General features: G+C 44.6%; 1 protein-coding gene and 1 non-coding gene across 6 annotated transcripts in view; one reads left to right on the plus strand and one right to left on the minus strand.

The window, feature by feature from the left end:
• The window catches only part of RAB7A (RAB7A, member RAS oncogene family), a 105,408-nt gene that overhangs the window by 58,990 nt on the left and 31,736 nt on the right, over positions 1-14,682 (plus strand). Inside the window, exon 2 of one of the 5 annotated variants that reach the window (XM_032648276.1) lies at positions 8,245-8,349. The exons of the other annotated variants lie outside the window; for them this stretch is intronic. The gene's annotated coding sequence lies outside the window, so the exon portion shown is untranslated. The remainder of the gene's footprint in view (positions 1-8,244; positions 8,350-14,682) is intronic. 5 annotated transcript variants of the gene reach the window in all.
• Positions 2,409-2,515, minus strand: LOC116763000. Its single transcript, XR_004352417.1, has one exon. It is a non-coding gene; the product is annotated as a U6 spliceosomal RNA (small nuclear RNA).

Genomic DNA, 14,682 nt, shown 5'->3' on the forward strand with positions numbered 1-14,682 from the left:
CGACCCTATCCACCACCAACAGAACACGCATTCTTCTCAAGTAGACATGGGTCGTTCTCAACGATAGAATATATGTTGGGCCATAATTTAAGTCTCCGTATGTTTTTCTTTTTTTTTTTTTTTTTTTTTTTTTTTTGGGGTATGCGGGCCTCTCCCGTTGCGAGCACAGGCTCCGGACGCGCAGGCCCAGCGGCCGTGGCTCACGGGCCCAGCCACTCCGCGGCATGTGGGATCTTCCCGGACCGGGGCACGAACCCGTGTCCCCTGCATTAGCAGGCCAACTCTCAACCACTGCGCCACCAGGGAAGCCCCAAGTCTCCGTATGTTTTATAAAGTAGACTGTCATACAAAGTACCTTTGTGACCACAAAGATGATGTTTAGAAATCAGTAACAGGAGGAAAACTAGAAAATCCAGAGATGTGTAGATGTTAAATAACACATTCTTAAAGAACTAATGGGCCAAAGAAGAAATCGCAAGAGAAATTTAAAAATATTTAGGGACAGGGAATTCAGTGGCAGTCCAGTGATTAGGACTTGGTGCTTTCATTGCCACGGCCCGGGTTCAATCCCTGGTTGGGGAACAAAAACACCCCGCAAGCCGTGCGATGTGGGAAAAAAATTTTTTTAGGGACAGATAAAATAAAAACGACATACTAAAACTTATGGGCCATGGGACTTCCCTGGCGATCTAGTGGTTAACACACTGCGCTCCCAATGCAGGGGGCATGGGTTCGATTCCTTGTCGGGGAATTAAGGTCCCGAGTGCTGTGTGGTGTGGCCAAAATAAAGTTTTAAAAATAAAACTTACGGGACACAGCAAAGAAGTGCTAGGGGGGAAATTTATAACTACAAATACTGACAAAGATTAGTGCAGAAAACCCTTTAGATTGACTAAGAATTTTAAAAAGGCTCATATTACTAAAATCAGGAATGAAAGTGGGGATGTTACTACCCATTCTATGAATAAAAAGGATTATAAGAGAGTCTTAGGAACACTTGCACACCAACGAATTGGATAGCGCGGATGAAATTGACAGTTTCCTAGCAGCACACAGACTGCCAGAACTAAACAGGAAATAGACAATCATACTTGTCAGGCTGGGAGAGTGAGTCCGCTATCATAGACCTCCTGGCAGGGAAAAGCCCTGGGTCAAGCTCGGAGATTGAGTCCGCTATCATAGACCTCCTGACAGGGAAAAGCCCTGGGTCAAGCTCGGAGATTGAGTCCGCTATCATAGACCTCCTGACAGGGAAAAGCCCTGTGTCTGATGGCTCCACCGGTGAGTTCTAACAGACGTTTAAAGACAACACCAGTTCTTCTCAGATTCTTCCCGCACATTGAAGAGGGGGCAAGATTTCTTAACTCACTCTGTGAGGCCAGCATTGCTCTGATACGAAAGCCAGACAAACACTACAAAAAAAAGAAAACCACAGAGTAGTATCTCTTATGAACAGTGATGCAAAAGCCCTTAACAAAATACCAGCAAATCAAATTCAGCAGCATATTAAAAGGATTATATACCATGACCAAGTGGGATTTATTCCTGGAATGCTAGGATGGTTCCACAACCAAACAGCGATCATGAATACACCGCATTAACAGAATGAAAGGGAAAAAAACCATGTCATCTCAGTTGATGCAGAAAAAGCCTTTGACAAAATTCAACACCATTTCACAATGAAAACGAAACACTGGGAATAGAAGGAAATTATTTCAACATAATAAAAGCCATGTATGAAAAACCCACAGTGAACGTTATACTCAGTGGTGAAAGACTAATACTTTGTCTTCTAAAATCAGCAACGAGGCAAGGATGCCCACTTTTACCCCTTCTATTCCAAACACTACTGAAAGTTCTAGCCAGAGCAGTTTGGCAAGAAAAAGAAATAAAACATCCAAATTGGAAAGCAAAGAGATACATGGTCTTATACGTGGAGTACCTTAAAGATTTCGTACCAAAAAATTAAAAAACTAAAACCTGCTAAGAGCTAATAAACTAGTTCAACAGTTTCAGGATACAAAGTGAACACACAAAAATCAGGTGCATTTCTTTTTCTTTTTTTTTTCTTTTATAATTAACTAATTTATTTATTTTTGGCTGCATTGGGTCTTCGTTGCTGTGCGCAGGCTTTCTCTAGTTGTGGCGAGCATGCACTCTTCATCCCGGTGCATGGGCTTCTCATTGCTCTGGCTTCTCTTGTTGCAGAGCACGGGCTCTGGGCGCGCGGGCTTCATTAGTTGTGGCTCGTGGGCTCTAGAGTGCAGGCTCAGTAGTTGTGGTGCACAGGCTTAGTTGCTCCGTGGCATGTGGGCTCTTCCCAGACGAGGGCTCAAACCTGTGTCCCCTGCATTGGCAGGTGGATTCTTTTTTTTAGTAAGATATTTTAATATAATTGCCTTATTAATAAAAACATGGAACGCTTTGCGAAGTTGCGTGTCATCCTTGCGCAAGGGCCATGCTTATCTTCTCTGTATTGTTCCAATTTTAGTATATGTGCTGCCGAAGCGAGCATGGCAGGAGGATTCTTAACCACTGCACCACCAGGGGAGTCCCCATCAACTGCATTTCTGTAGACTAAAAATGAACAATCCAAAGAGGAAATTAAGGAAACAATTCCATGTACAGGAGTATCAAAGAGAATAAAATACCTACAAGTAAATTTAACTTGGTAGGTGAGAAAGACTTGTAAAGTAAAAACTATAAACATTGCTGAGAGAAGTTAAAGATGTAAATAAGTGGAAAGACATCTCACATTCATGGATTAGAAAAATTAATATTCTTGGGAAACCATCTACAGATTCAACGCAATCCTTATCAAAATCCCAGTGACGTTTTTTGCAGAAATAGAAAAACTTATCCTAAAATTCATGTAGAAAATCATGGGACCCTCAATAGTCAAACAATTTTGAAAGCTCAGAGTTGGAGGTCTCTCACTTCTTGATTTTAAAACTTACTACAGGGGACTTCCCTGGTGGTCCAGTGGCTAATACTCCATGCTCCCAATGCAGGGGGCCCAGGTTCGATCCCTAGTCAAGGAACTAGATTCCACATGCCACAACTAAAGACCCTGCATGCCTCAACTAAAGACTCCACATGCTGCAACTAAAAGGTTCCTCATGCCTCAACTAAAAGACTCCTCATGCCACAACGAAGATCTCGCACGCAGCAACAGAGATCCTGCGTGCCACAACTAAGACCCGACACAGCTAAATAAATAAATAAACTATAGTAATCAAAACAGTGTGGTATCGGGATAAGGATACACATGTAAACCAGTGGAAAAGAATAGAAAGCCCAGAAATTAATCTTCACATTCATGGTGGATTGAGTTTTGACAAAGGTTCCAAGTCCATTCAGTGGTGAAAGCACAGTGCCTTCAGCAAATCATAATGGTGCTGAGAAAACATCTGCCTGCAGAATGATTTGGACCCGGACCTATCATCATATAAAAAAATTAAAACCGGGCTTCCCTCATGGCGCAGTGGTTGAGAGTCTGCCTGCTGATGCAGGGGACACGGGTTCGTGCCCCAGTCCGCGAAGATCCCACATGCCGCGGAGCGGCTAGGCCCCTGAGCCATGGCCGCTGAGCCTGTGCGTCCGGAGCCTGTGCTCCGCAACGGGAGAGGCCACAACAGTGAGAGGCCCACGTACTGCAAGAAAAATAAAATAAAATAAAAAAATAAAACCAATCAAAGACCTAAATCTTTTTTTTCTTTTTAAAATTTATTTTATTAATTTATTTTTGGCTGTGTTGGGTCTTTGTTGCTGCGTGCGGACTTTCTCTAGTTGCGGTGAGTGGGGACTACTCTTTGTTGTGGTGCGCAGGCTTCTCATTGCGGTGGCTTCTCTTGTTGTGGAGCACGGGCTCTAGGTGTGCGGGCTTCAGTAGTTGTAGCGCACAGGCCCAGTAGTTGTGGCACACGGGCTCTAGAGCGCAGGCTCAGTAGTTGTGGAGCACGGGCTTAGTTGCTCCGCGGCATGTGGGATCTTCCTGGACCAGGGCTCGAACCCGTGTCCCCTGCATTGGCAGGCGGATTCTTAACCACTGTGCCACCAGGGAAGCCCAGACCTAAATCTTTTTTAAAAGAATTTTATTGAAGTATAATTGATTTACCATGTTATGTTAATTTCTGCCGTACAGCAAAGTGACTTCGTTACGCATATTCTTTTCCATTATGGCGAGTCACAGAATACTGAATATAGTTCCTTGTGCTATACAGTAAGACCTTGTTTATCCATTCTATATATACTAGTTTGCATCTGCTAATCCCAAACTCCCAATCCATCCCTACCCCACCCCTCTCCCCCCTGGCAACAACACATCTGTTCTCTATGTGTGTGAGTCTGTTTCTGTTTCATAGATATGTTCAGTTGTGTTGTATTTTAGATTCCACATGTAAGTGATATCATATGGTATTTATCTTTCTGACTTACTTTGCTTAGTATGGTATTCTCTAGGTCCATCTGTGTTGCTGCAAATGGCATTATTTCTTTCCTTTTTATGGCTGAGTAATATTCCAGAGCATGTGTGTGTGTGTGTGTACACATATACATGTATATACATACACACACACACCCCACATCTTCTTTATCCATTCATCTGTCAGTGGACATTTAGGTTGTTTCCATATCTTGGCTATTGTAAATAACGCTGCGATGAACATAGGGGAATGTATCTTTTTGAATTAAAGTTCTGTCTGGCTATGTGCCCAGCAGTGGGATTGCTGGATCATATCATAATTCTATTTTTAGTTTTCTGAGGAACCTCCATACTGTTTTCCATAATGGTTGCACCAATTTACATTCCCACTAACAGTGTAGGAGGGTTCCCTTTTCTCCACACCCTCTCCAATATTTATTATTTGTACACTTTAAAAAAATTATATGGATGCGTCGGATCTTAGTTGTGGCATGTAGGATCTTAGTTGTGGCATGTGTGCTCCAGAGTGCTCAGGCTCAGTAGTTGTGGCATGTGCGCTTAGTTGCCCCACGGCATGTGGGATCTTAGTTTCCCGACTGGGGATTGAACCTACATCCCCTGCATTGGAAGGCGGATTCTTAACCACTGGATCACCAGGGAGTCCCTTGTAGCCATTTTTTTTTTTTGGCTGCACTGGTCTTCGTTGAGGTGTGCAGGCTTCTCTTGTTGCAGAGCACAGGCTGTAAGCATGCGGGCTTCAGTAGTTGCAGCACCACAGGCTCAGGAGTTGGCGGCACGCGGGCCCTAGGGCATATGGGCTTCAGTAGTTGTGGCACATGGGCTCAGTAGTTGTGGCTCACAGGCTCTAGAGCACAGGCTCCCCTTGTAGACTTTTCTTTTTTTTTTTTTTTTTTTTTGCGGTACGCGGGCCTCTCACTGTTGTGGCCTCTCCCGTTGCGGAGCACAAGCTCTGGACGTGCAGGCTCAGCGGCCATGGCTCACGGGCCCAGCTGCTCCGCCGCCTGTGGAATCTTCCCGGACTGGGGCACGAACCCGTGTCCCCTGCATTGGCAGGCGAACTCTCAACCACTGTGCCACCAGGGAAGCCCCCCCTTGTAGACATTTTAATGATGGCCATTCTGACCTGTGTGAGGTGGTACCTCATTGTATTTTATTTTATTTTTTAATTTGGCTGCACCAGGTCTTAGTTGTGGCACATGAGATCTTTAGTTGCAGCATGTGGGATCTTTAGTTGCGGCATGCAGGATCCTTTAGTTGCATCATGTAGGATCTAGTTCCCTGACCGGGGATCGGACCCAGGCCTCCTGCATTGAGAGTGCGGAGTCTTAGCCACTGGACCACCAGGGAAATCCCCCTCCTTGTAATTTTGATTTGCATTTCTCTAATAATTACCGATGTTGAGCCTCTTTTTATGTGCCCGTTGGCCGCCTGTATTTCTTGGGGGGAATGTCTGTTTAGGTCTTTTGCATATTTTTTGATTGGGTTGTTTTTTTGTTATTGAGTAGTGTGAGCTGTTTGTATATTTTGGCAATTAAACCTTTGTCAGTTGCATTGTTTGCAAATATTTTCTCCCAGTCCATAGGTTGTCTTTTCGTTTTGTTTATGGTTTCCTTTGCTGTGCAAAAGCTTGTAAGTTTGATTAGGTCGCATCTGTTTATTTTTGATTTTATTTCTGTTGCTTTGGGAGACTGACCTAAGAAAACATTGGTATGATTTACATCAGAGAATGTTTTGCCTGTGTTCTCTTTTAGGAGTTTTATGGTGTCACATCTTGTATTTAAATCTCAAAGACCTAAATCTAAAGAGTTAAAACTTTGAGGGACTTCTGTGGTGGTCCAGTGGTGTTAAGACTCCGTACTTCCACTGCATGGGGCGTGGGTTTGATCCCTGGTTGGGGAACTAAGATCCCACATGCCACGTGGTGTTGCCAAAAAAAAAAAAAAAAAAAAAAAGTTGAAATCGGGGATATTTCAAGAGATGGATTCAGCAGTGATTTTGTGGATATGATACCAAAGGCACAGGCAACAATAGAAAAAAAAGGTAAATTAGACTTTATCACAATTAAAGACTTTTGTGTTTCCAAGGACAGCATTAGGAGAGTAAAAAGTCAGCTTACAGAATGGGAGAAGATGTTTATAAATCATACACCTGATAAGGCTTAATATTCAGAATACATATTTAAAGCTCCTGCAAGTCAACAACAAACAAGCAGTTTGATTAAAAGTGGGTTCAGGACCCAAATAGACATTTCTCCAAAGAAGATATAGAAATGGCTGATCCGCACACACAAAATACACAGCATCACTAGTCGATAGGAGATTCAAAACAGTAATATACTACTTCACACGGATTATGATGGCTCTTGTTTTTAAAAATGCAAAAAATTTGTGTTGGTGAGGATGTAGAGAAATTGGGACCCTCGTGTATTGCTGGTAGGAATGTAATATGGTGCTGGAGTTGTGGAAAGCAGTGTGGTGGTTCCTTAGGAGATTAAACAAAAGTACTGTATGTCCTGGCACTTAGGTGTATATACCCACAAGATTTGAAATCAGGATCTCAAACAGATACTCGTACACTATTGTTCACGGCAGAATTATTCACAACAGTCAACAGGTAGAGAGTACCTGTGTGCTCATCAAGTGGTAAATGGATAAGTCAAATATGGTATCTAGATACAGCGGTGTATTATTCACCATATAAAGGAATGAAGTTCTGGTGTGGGCTGCAATGTGGACGAATCTTGAATTGAAAGCATGCCAAGTGAGATAAGCCATACAGGAAAGGAGAAATATTGTATGACCCCGCGTACAAAAGCTATTTCGATAAGGCCAATTCAGAGACAGAAGGTTGAATAGAGGTTACCTCTCCCTGTGGTGGGGGGGGGGGGCAGGAAATGGGGTTATTGCTTAATCTGCGTAGAGTTTCTGTTTGTCCTGATGAAAAAGTTCTGGAAATAGGTAGTTGTGATGGTTGCACCACAGGGTGATGTTCTTAACACACGCAGAAATTAAGATCAGTATCTTCTCTTCAAACAAGTTCTTTCTCCCAAATAAAAGCCAGACAGCATCTTAACTGACAGATCTCTGACCTTGAAATGTGATTTTGTAGTTACATCAAGGTTGGTAAACAGCAGTAGGGAAGCGGAGAACCTCTATTCTAAAGCTGCTGTCCTAAGTCGACCACGCGTCACCACCTTGTAGTGTGCTCAGCAGCGCTGCGTGGACCTGTGCAAAAGCACGCAAACCTGACCTAGTTACGGACTGTTCGGCCCTTTGCCTTTGCAGCGTGGTACTGGTGTGTTTCCACCTTGAGTTAGTGTTTGGCAGTGATATTCCTGAATGTTATCTGAGGCAAGCTGTGCATCGGTGATCTTCTGAGGCATGTGGATCTTTATTTTGCCAGAATCTTGCCAGCACAGTTTGAGTCCCTTTAAACCTATACTTCAGTAATAACCTGTGGATAGTAACCTTTGAAATGGAAGCAGAGTGTTCGGAAACTTCTGACATCCTGTTCTTCAGCACTTCCTCCTCAGCCTAAGGAGCTGGACTTTGGCCTGAGCCCTGCAGTCTGCCGGGTTTTCACATCTGCCTGGTGTGATGGTTAATTTTGTGTGTCAACCTGACCGGGCAAGGGATGCCCAGGTATTTGCCTAAAGCATCATTCTGGGGGTGTCTTTGCCGTGTTTCTGGATGAGATTCACAGTTGAATGTGTGGACTGAGCAAAGCAGACTGCCCTCATCCAATCCTGGGAGGCCCAACTAGAAAGAAAGGCTGAGGAAGAGAATTCACTTTGTCTGCAGGTTTTCTCCTGTCTTCCGTCTCAGACTGGATCTGACACCACCAGCTCGCCTGGTTCTCAGGCCTTCACACTGCAGATCGTGGGACATCTCGGCCTCCGTAATCACGTGAGAACTTCCTTGCTAAATCTAAGTACTAAATCTCATGTGTGTATTATATAATCTCATACAGTGTTACATAAACATAAATCTCATATATATGAAGTTTGTTTTATTTTTTTTACAAACAAAAAAATTTTATTGTAGTTGAATTTTGTGTAAATTTCTGCTGTACAGCAAAGTGACAGTGATACATTTATGTATACATTCTTTTTCTTTTTTTTTAACATCTCTTTTGGAGTATAATTGCTTTACAGTGTTGTGTTAGTTGTTGCTGTATAACAAAGTGAATCAGCTATACGTATACATATATCACCATATCCCCTCCCTCTTGCATCTCCCTCCTACCCTCCCTATCCCACCCCTCTAGGTGGTCACAAAGCACCGAGCTGATCTCCCTGTGCTATGCAGCTGCTTCCCACTAGCTACCTATTTTACATTTGGTAGTATATATATGTCAGTGCCACTCTCTCACTTCACCCCAGCTTACCCTTCCCCCTCCCGTGTCCTCAAGTCCATTCTCTATGTCTGTGTCTTTATTCCTGTCCTGCCCCTATGTTCTTCAGAACCTTTTTTTTTTTTTAAGTTTCCACATATATGTGTTAGCATACGGTATTTATCTTTTTCTGACTTAATGAAGTTTATTTTTAACGACAGATTTGGTGTCAACCGAACCATTAGGCTCTGTTCCTTCACCCTCATGGTTCTGTTTCTCTGGAGAACCCTGACTAGCACATCTGGCGTTAACAGAGTTACTCTTCCTAGAGACAGGCCCCAGAGCATCACTATGCTGATCTTTACCGTACCTCTGCTTCACAAGTACTTCTTACAGTTCAGGGAACTAGTCTGATTTGAGAATGGCCAGATGTACTCTGACTGGCAAAAAGGTCATTGCAGTCGCCAAGCCAAGAGGCTTTTTTTTTTTTTTTGCCGTACGCGGGCCAGCCTCTCTGCGGCATGTGGGATCTTCCCGGACCGGGGCTCGAACACGTGTCCCCTGCATTGGTAGGTGGATTCTTAATCACTGTGCCACCAGGGAAGCCCCAAAATGATTTTTTAAAACTCTATTTCAGTCATTCCTTCTGTATTCCTTCTACTCTCTTTTTAAAATTAGTTGATTTACAATGTTGTATTAGTTTCATGTGTACAGCCAAATGATACAGATATATATCTATTCTATTTCATAGTCTTTTCCATTATAGGTTATTACAAGATACTGAATATAGTTCCCTGTACTATACAGTAGGTCCTTATTTTTTTATCATGTATTCCTTCTACTGGCATTCATGTGTTAAAAATTTTTTCCCACTTGTCAACTGGCAAATTTTTCTACACTTGTACAATTCCTTTTTTCCCCCCATAAATTTATTTTATTTACTTATTTTTGGTTTTTTTGTTTTGTTTTTTTTTTCAGTACACGGGCCTCTCACTGTTGTGGCCTCTCCTGTTGTGGAGCACAGGCTCCGGACGCGCAGGCTCAGTGGCCATGGCTCACGGGCCCAGCCGCTCTGTGGCATGTGGGATCTTCTCAGACCAGGGCATGAACCCGTGTCCCCTGCATCGGCAGGCGGACTCTCAACCACTGCGCCACCAGGGAAGCCCTATTTACTTATTTTTGTCTGCGTTGGGTCTTCGTTGCCGTGCGCGGGCTGTCTCTAGTTGGTGGCGAGCGGGGGCTGCTCTTCATTGTGGTGCACAGGCTTCTCGTTGCGGTGGCTTCTCGTTGTGGAGCACGGGCTCTAGGTGCGTGAGCTCAGTATTTGTGGCTGTCAGGCGCTAGAGTGCAGGCTCAGTAGTTGTGACGCACGGGCTTAGTTGCTCCACAGCATGTGGGATCTTCCCGGACCAGGGCCCAAACCCGTGTCCCCTGCATTGGCAGGCGGATTCTTAACCACTATGCCACCAGGGAAGTCCTACAATTCCTATTGAAAAGGCAGGATACACTAATTGTTTTTCTTTAATCATGGGCTTTCAGAGTGAGGAATTATTATGTGAAATAATCTTCATCAGAATTTACACTTTGTAACATTTTTGGTAGCTGATTATAAAGTCATGACTGCAGAAAGGAATCATATGGTACATTTAGTTCAATCTTACATTTGCTTTCCTGATGAGTGACCTGTCTTCTGCTTACCATGACAGTGTTTTCCCGGAGCTTCTTGATATATCCTACTTTATTCAGCAACTGGTGGTTATTGCGTTTCCTTGATTCAAAACTCATTTGTTAAACCACTGGTCCGGATCCTGTCCTCTGGAGTAATGCAGTTGGGCACACGTTTATTGTGTATTGAGGCTGCCAGTGTTTGAGTGCCTTTTTTCAGTGGAGCACATCAGAGTTCATGTGATGTTTTTGCGTTTGTGTCTGTATAGGTAGAGGGGCCAGCTGAGAACCTAGAGATTTCTTCACGTTAGAAGGTGTTCCGGTGTTATTTGGGTTGGGTTAGGCAGGATAGGTGAATAGGTGTGAGAAGCAGTGACGGTGAGGAGGGGCAGGAAGGTCATTCCAGTTAAAAACATGTCACGGCAGAGTCCGAGGTAGATGAGTTGAGGGCGCTGGAAAGGGACTGGATCTGGAGAAGTGGGAAGCTGTGGGCAGGAGCCTGGTGTGCGGTCAGGGCCGTCACTGCACTGCTCCTGGTTGCCGTGGACTGGGTGGAGGGTTCCTGGCAGCCTCCCAGGAGAACCTGGGAATCCATGTCCCGCCCAGCGTGGTGACGGTGAGACATCTCGTGTTTTCACCTCTCTTCTCCGTTTTTGACTTTTTAGTCCTGGGGGCCCGGATTATTTTGCTTACGTGTAGTCTGTTCTGTGTTCATTGGTTGATGCCCGTTGGGATGTGTGTTCTGGAGTTGTACTTCAGCACAGGTGGACTGGCTGGGGCTTACTGGTGTCCCTGAGGGCTGTGTGTGTTTGTAGCAGATGCTTCGTTCTTGATTAGGCTCTTGCTGCTGTTCCTTGTATCTTTAAATGTTAAGAAAGAATGTATCTTAATTTTAAGTTTTGTATTTGGTGGAAGATTCCCTCAGTCATGGGGTTCATCTCAGGAAGAAGGGTGGAGACTAAAATAGGTTCTGTAATTGAGCTGTCACAGGACAAGGAACCCCACAGCGCACTGAGTTGGAGAACGTTGTACTGGATTAATGTCACCAGGACCCAGTTGTAGCTCCAGGAATTTGAGAAGTAGAGACACGTTGGTCTCTGGCTCCTCTGCCTCTTCATTCTCATATCTTCTCAGGAACACACCCACCTTTTACAGAGTTAGGAATTCAGTGTAAGGCCCAAGGAGAGCAAATTACTTACCTCAACTTGCACAGCTCGTAAGTTTCAGAGCCCAGATTTGAACCAGAGCCTTCAGGTCCCAAGCCCTTGGTTGGTCTCTCATCCCCCAAGTTCCTCTTGCATGTGAGTGAGGAGCAGATCTGAGCCCCTCCGGGGGAAAGGAATTGGGAATGCCCCTGGAGCCATAGCCTGCTGACCAGCCTTGTGTGACCAGCTGTAGACCAGTAGGAATCTTGTCGCTCTTCATGTTCTCTTCAGAGTATTACGTTTTTGCCTCTGAAGATGAACCAAAATGCTTAAAACTTTTTTGGAAATGTTGGCTGTTTAAGTCTAGCTGTTGGGTTTTTTGTTGTTTTTGGTTTATGGGGGGCTGGGGGGGGCGAGCGGAATGCAGGATATTAGTTTCCCAACCAGGGATCAAACCTGCGCCCGCTGCAGTGGAAGCACGGAGTCTTAACCACTGGACCGCCAGGGAAGCCCCTAGGTGATGGGTACTGTTAAAAGATAATTTTCAAGAAAATGTAAGATCATGATTGTCATTTAAATATGAAATGAACAAAGAACAGACATACATGCAAGTTGGTAATGTTGCAGGGAACCTGCAGTTGGACACAAAACTGTCTTTTCCGTGGTGGAAGTTTGTCCAGGTAGAATTCATTTGTGTAGACAAGAGCCATTTGTTCTACCATCGTTACTACAACCTACAGTTGGTCAAGGGCAGTGAGACCCCAGAGTCTAAGTAGTGCATCATTTCCCATTGGAGGCATCCCATACTTTTTTTGTTTTTGGCTGTGCTGGGTCTTAGTTGCAGCACGCAGGATCTTTAGTTGCGGCATGCGGGATCTAGTTCCCTGACCAGGGATTGAACCTGGGCCCCCTGCATTGGGAGCACAGAGTCTTAACCACTGGACCACCAGGGAAGTCCCCCATACTCTTTTTAATTGCAAGTTCCCTTACAGCATATGAGTTGATAATGCTACTCTCTCTACTTCTTTCCTTTCATATTAAAATTTTTAAACACTTGTTTTAAAAATGTTTTTGTTGGGGAGGCTTTGTGAATTGAAGCCCCAGCGGTTACATATTAGGTTTAATGTACTTTGATGACATGATATGAAATATGGTCTTTATTTTAAAGCTGATGTATTTGGGAACATTTTCTTCTTCAAGTATCTGTTCTGAGAATGATGACCCTTGTGACAAGGTATGGGACTCCTGGTACTCCTATATTCCTAGTATCTGACTTGGAAGCAATACCCAAGGTTTCGAGCCTGTAGACCCTTAAACTTTGGACAAGAGTTTGCTGCTGTAACTAGCATTTCCCCTGGGGGTAACTCCACCTGTGCGCTTCAGTGTCGGAGAGGTAAATGCTGTGTAGCCACAGTTTTGTATTCCTTTGATCTTATTCTTTGGAGAGGTGGAGGGGTTTAGGTGGTGTGACAGTGCAGAAGTTGAAATTGAAGTTCACTGTTTGGAAGAAGCAAACCAGTGTTTGGAACTAAAGGGCTCTTGCATACCCGGACAGCCAGCGGCCATCGAGAGTCCTTATGTCTTCAGTTAAACGTGAGGAGGGGTGGGCTGCCCTGCAGGGAGAGTCCTCTTTGGGGGTCTGTTGACTGGAGAATAGCAGGAGCGCGGGGGAGGAGAGGCAGCACTAATGCAACCTTCACATTTGTAGCCTGGCCTTTGGCCACAGCTTGTGTTGACTTGAGGAGGAAGGCCGCTGGCTTAATGGTGCTCTCCACCTCGCCCTCCTGGGGACTCTCGTTGAATCTGTCTTCCATTGGTTTCCACCTTTCCTCTCTTAGGAGGGTAAAGGACACATTTGCTTCTCATCTGATAGAGCTCAGCCTGCCTCTCTGACTTCTTTCCCTCTGTCTTGGTGGCATGTTGTATCACGTGACCTGGGCTTCCCTGCCTGAGATTCTAGAACATGGACCCGTGAGCGGTGGCGTTAACTTGTTGGCGCCTAACCTGACCAGGCGTATTACATTCTGCAACGTCTGCTGTACTTGTTTCGGAGCTTTAAAAACTGCCCAGTGTGGAGACAGGTTATCACTTACCTGACTGGATTTTTGTCTTTTATTTTGGCTTCTTGATTAGGAAGTGGCCAGGAAGAAATTGTTTTGAAATGTAAGTCTAGCTGTGTGAGACACCTCAGTCACCATGGTTCTTCCAAGGGTTCTTGAGAACAAAATACGTGTGACCACCTTCCGCAATCGCATCCAGCTCCTAAGAGGATCTAATGAAACTCTCTGCACTGTCAGGAGAAGACTTTCACACCTAATCAAAGGAGGATTTCAAGATTTGGTTGACGTTTTCATACTTTTACCTTACGCAGGCAGATTGGTCAGTGTGACCTGTGTCTGGTCCTTGATGCTCCTTGTGTAGTTCACAGTACGGTTTGCTTTCAAACAGTTAACTGGACCTCAGTCTCAGTGCGTTACAAAGGACCTAGGGTAGTGTTTGGACACGCCTAGGCTGCTAGGGCCAGTGGCTCCAAATATTCTGAAGTGGTTATGATGCAGCCAATATCTTGCTGTAATATTCTCACGAAAAGTTCGCATGTTAGCTAATACTTTCTAAAGTTTGCTCTTGAGGACCTGGTATCTTTACTGTGTTTTCAAGAGTGAAAGAAGATGGGCTAGATAATCAGTAATTAATGGCCATAAATCGAGATATGAGATGTTTGAGGACTATCTACTAGTGCTAGTAAAATCCTCCAGGGTTGTTTAGACCAGCACCATACCATAAAACTTCCGGTGATGATGGAAATGTTCTCTGTGCTGGCCAGTGCGGTAGGTGCTAGCTGTGTGGCTTGTGAGCACTTAGTGTGGCTTGTGTGGTTGAGGAGCTGTATTTGATTTCATTTAAATGGCTAGTGACTGCTGTGTAGGACAGCACAGGCCTAGACCAGCCTTTCTCAACCTTTTTTTTTTTTTTTTTTTTTTTTGCGGTATGCGGGCCTCTCACCGTTGTGACCTCCTCCGTTGCAGAGCACAGGCTCAGGACACGCAGGCCCAGCGGCCATGGCCCACGGGCACAGCTGCTCCGCGGCATGTGGGA

This window comes from Phocoena sinus, chromosome 11 (assembly GCF_008692025.1).
Source record: "Phocoena sinus isolate mPhoSin1 chromosome 11, mPhoSin1.pri, whole genome shotgun sequence".
Classification (NCBI taxonomy): domain Eukaryota; kingdom Metazoa; phylum Chordata; class Mammalia; order Artiodactyla; family Phocoenidae; genus Phocoena; species Phocoena sinus.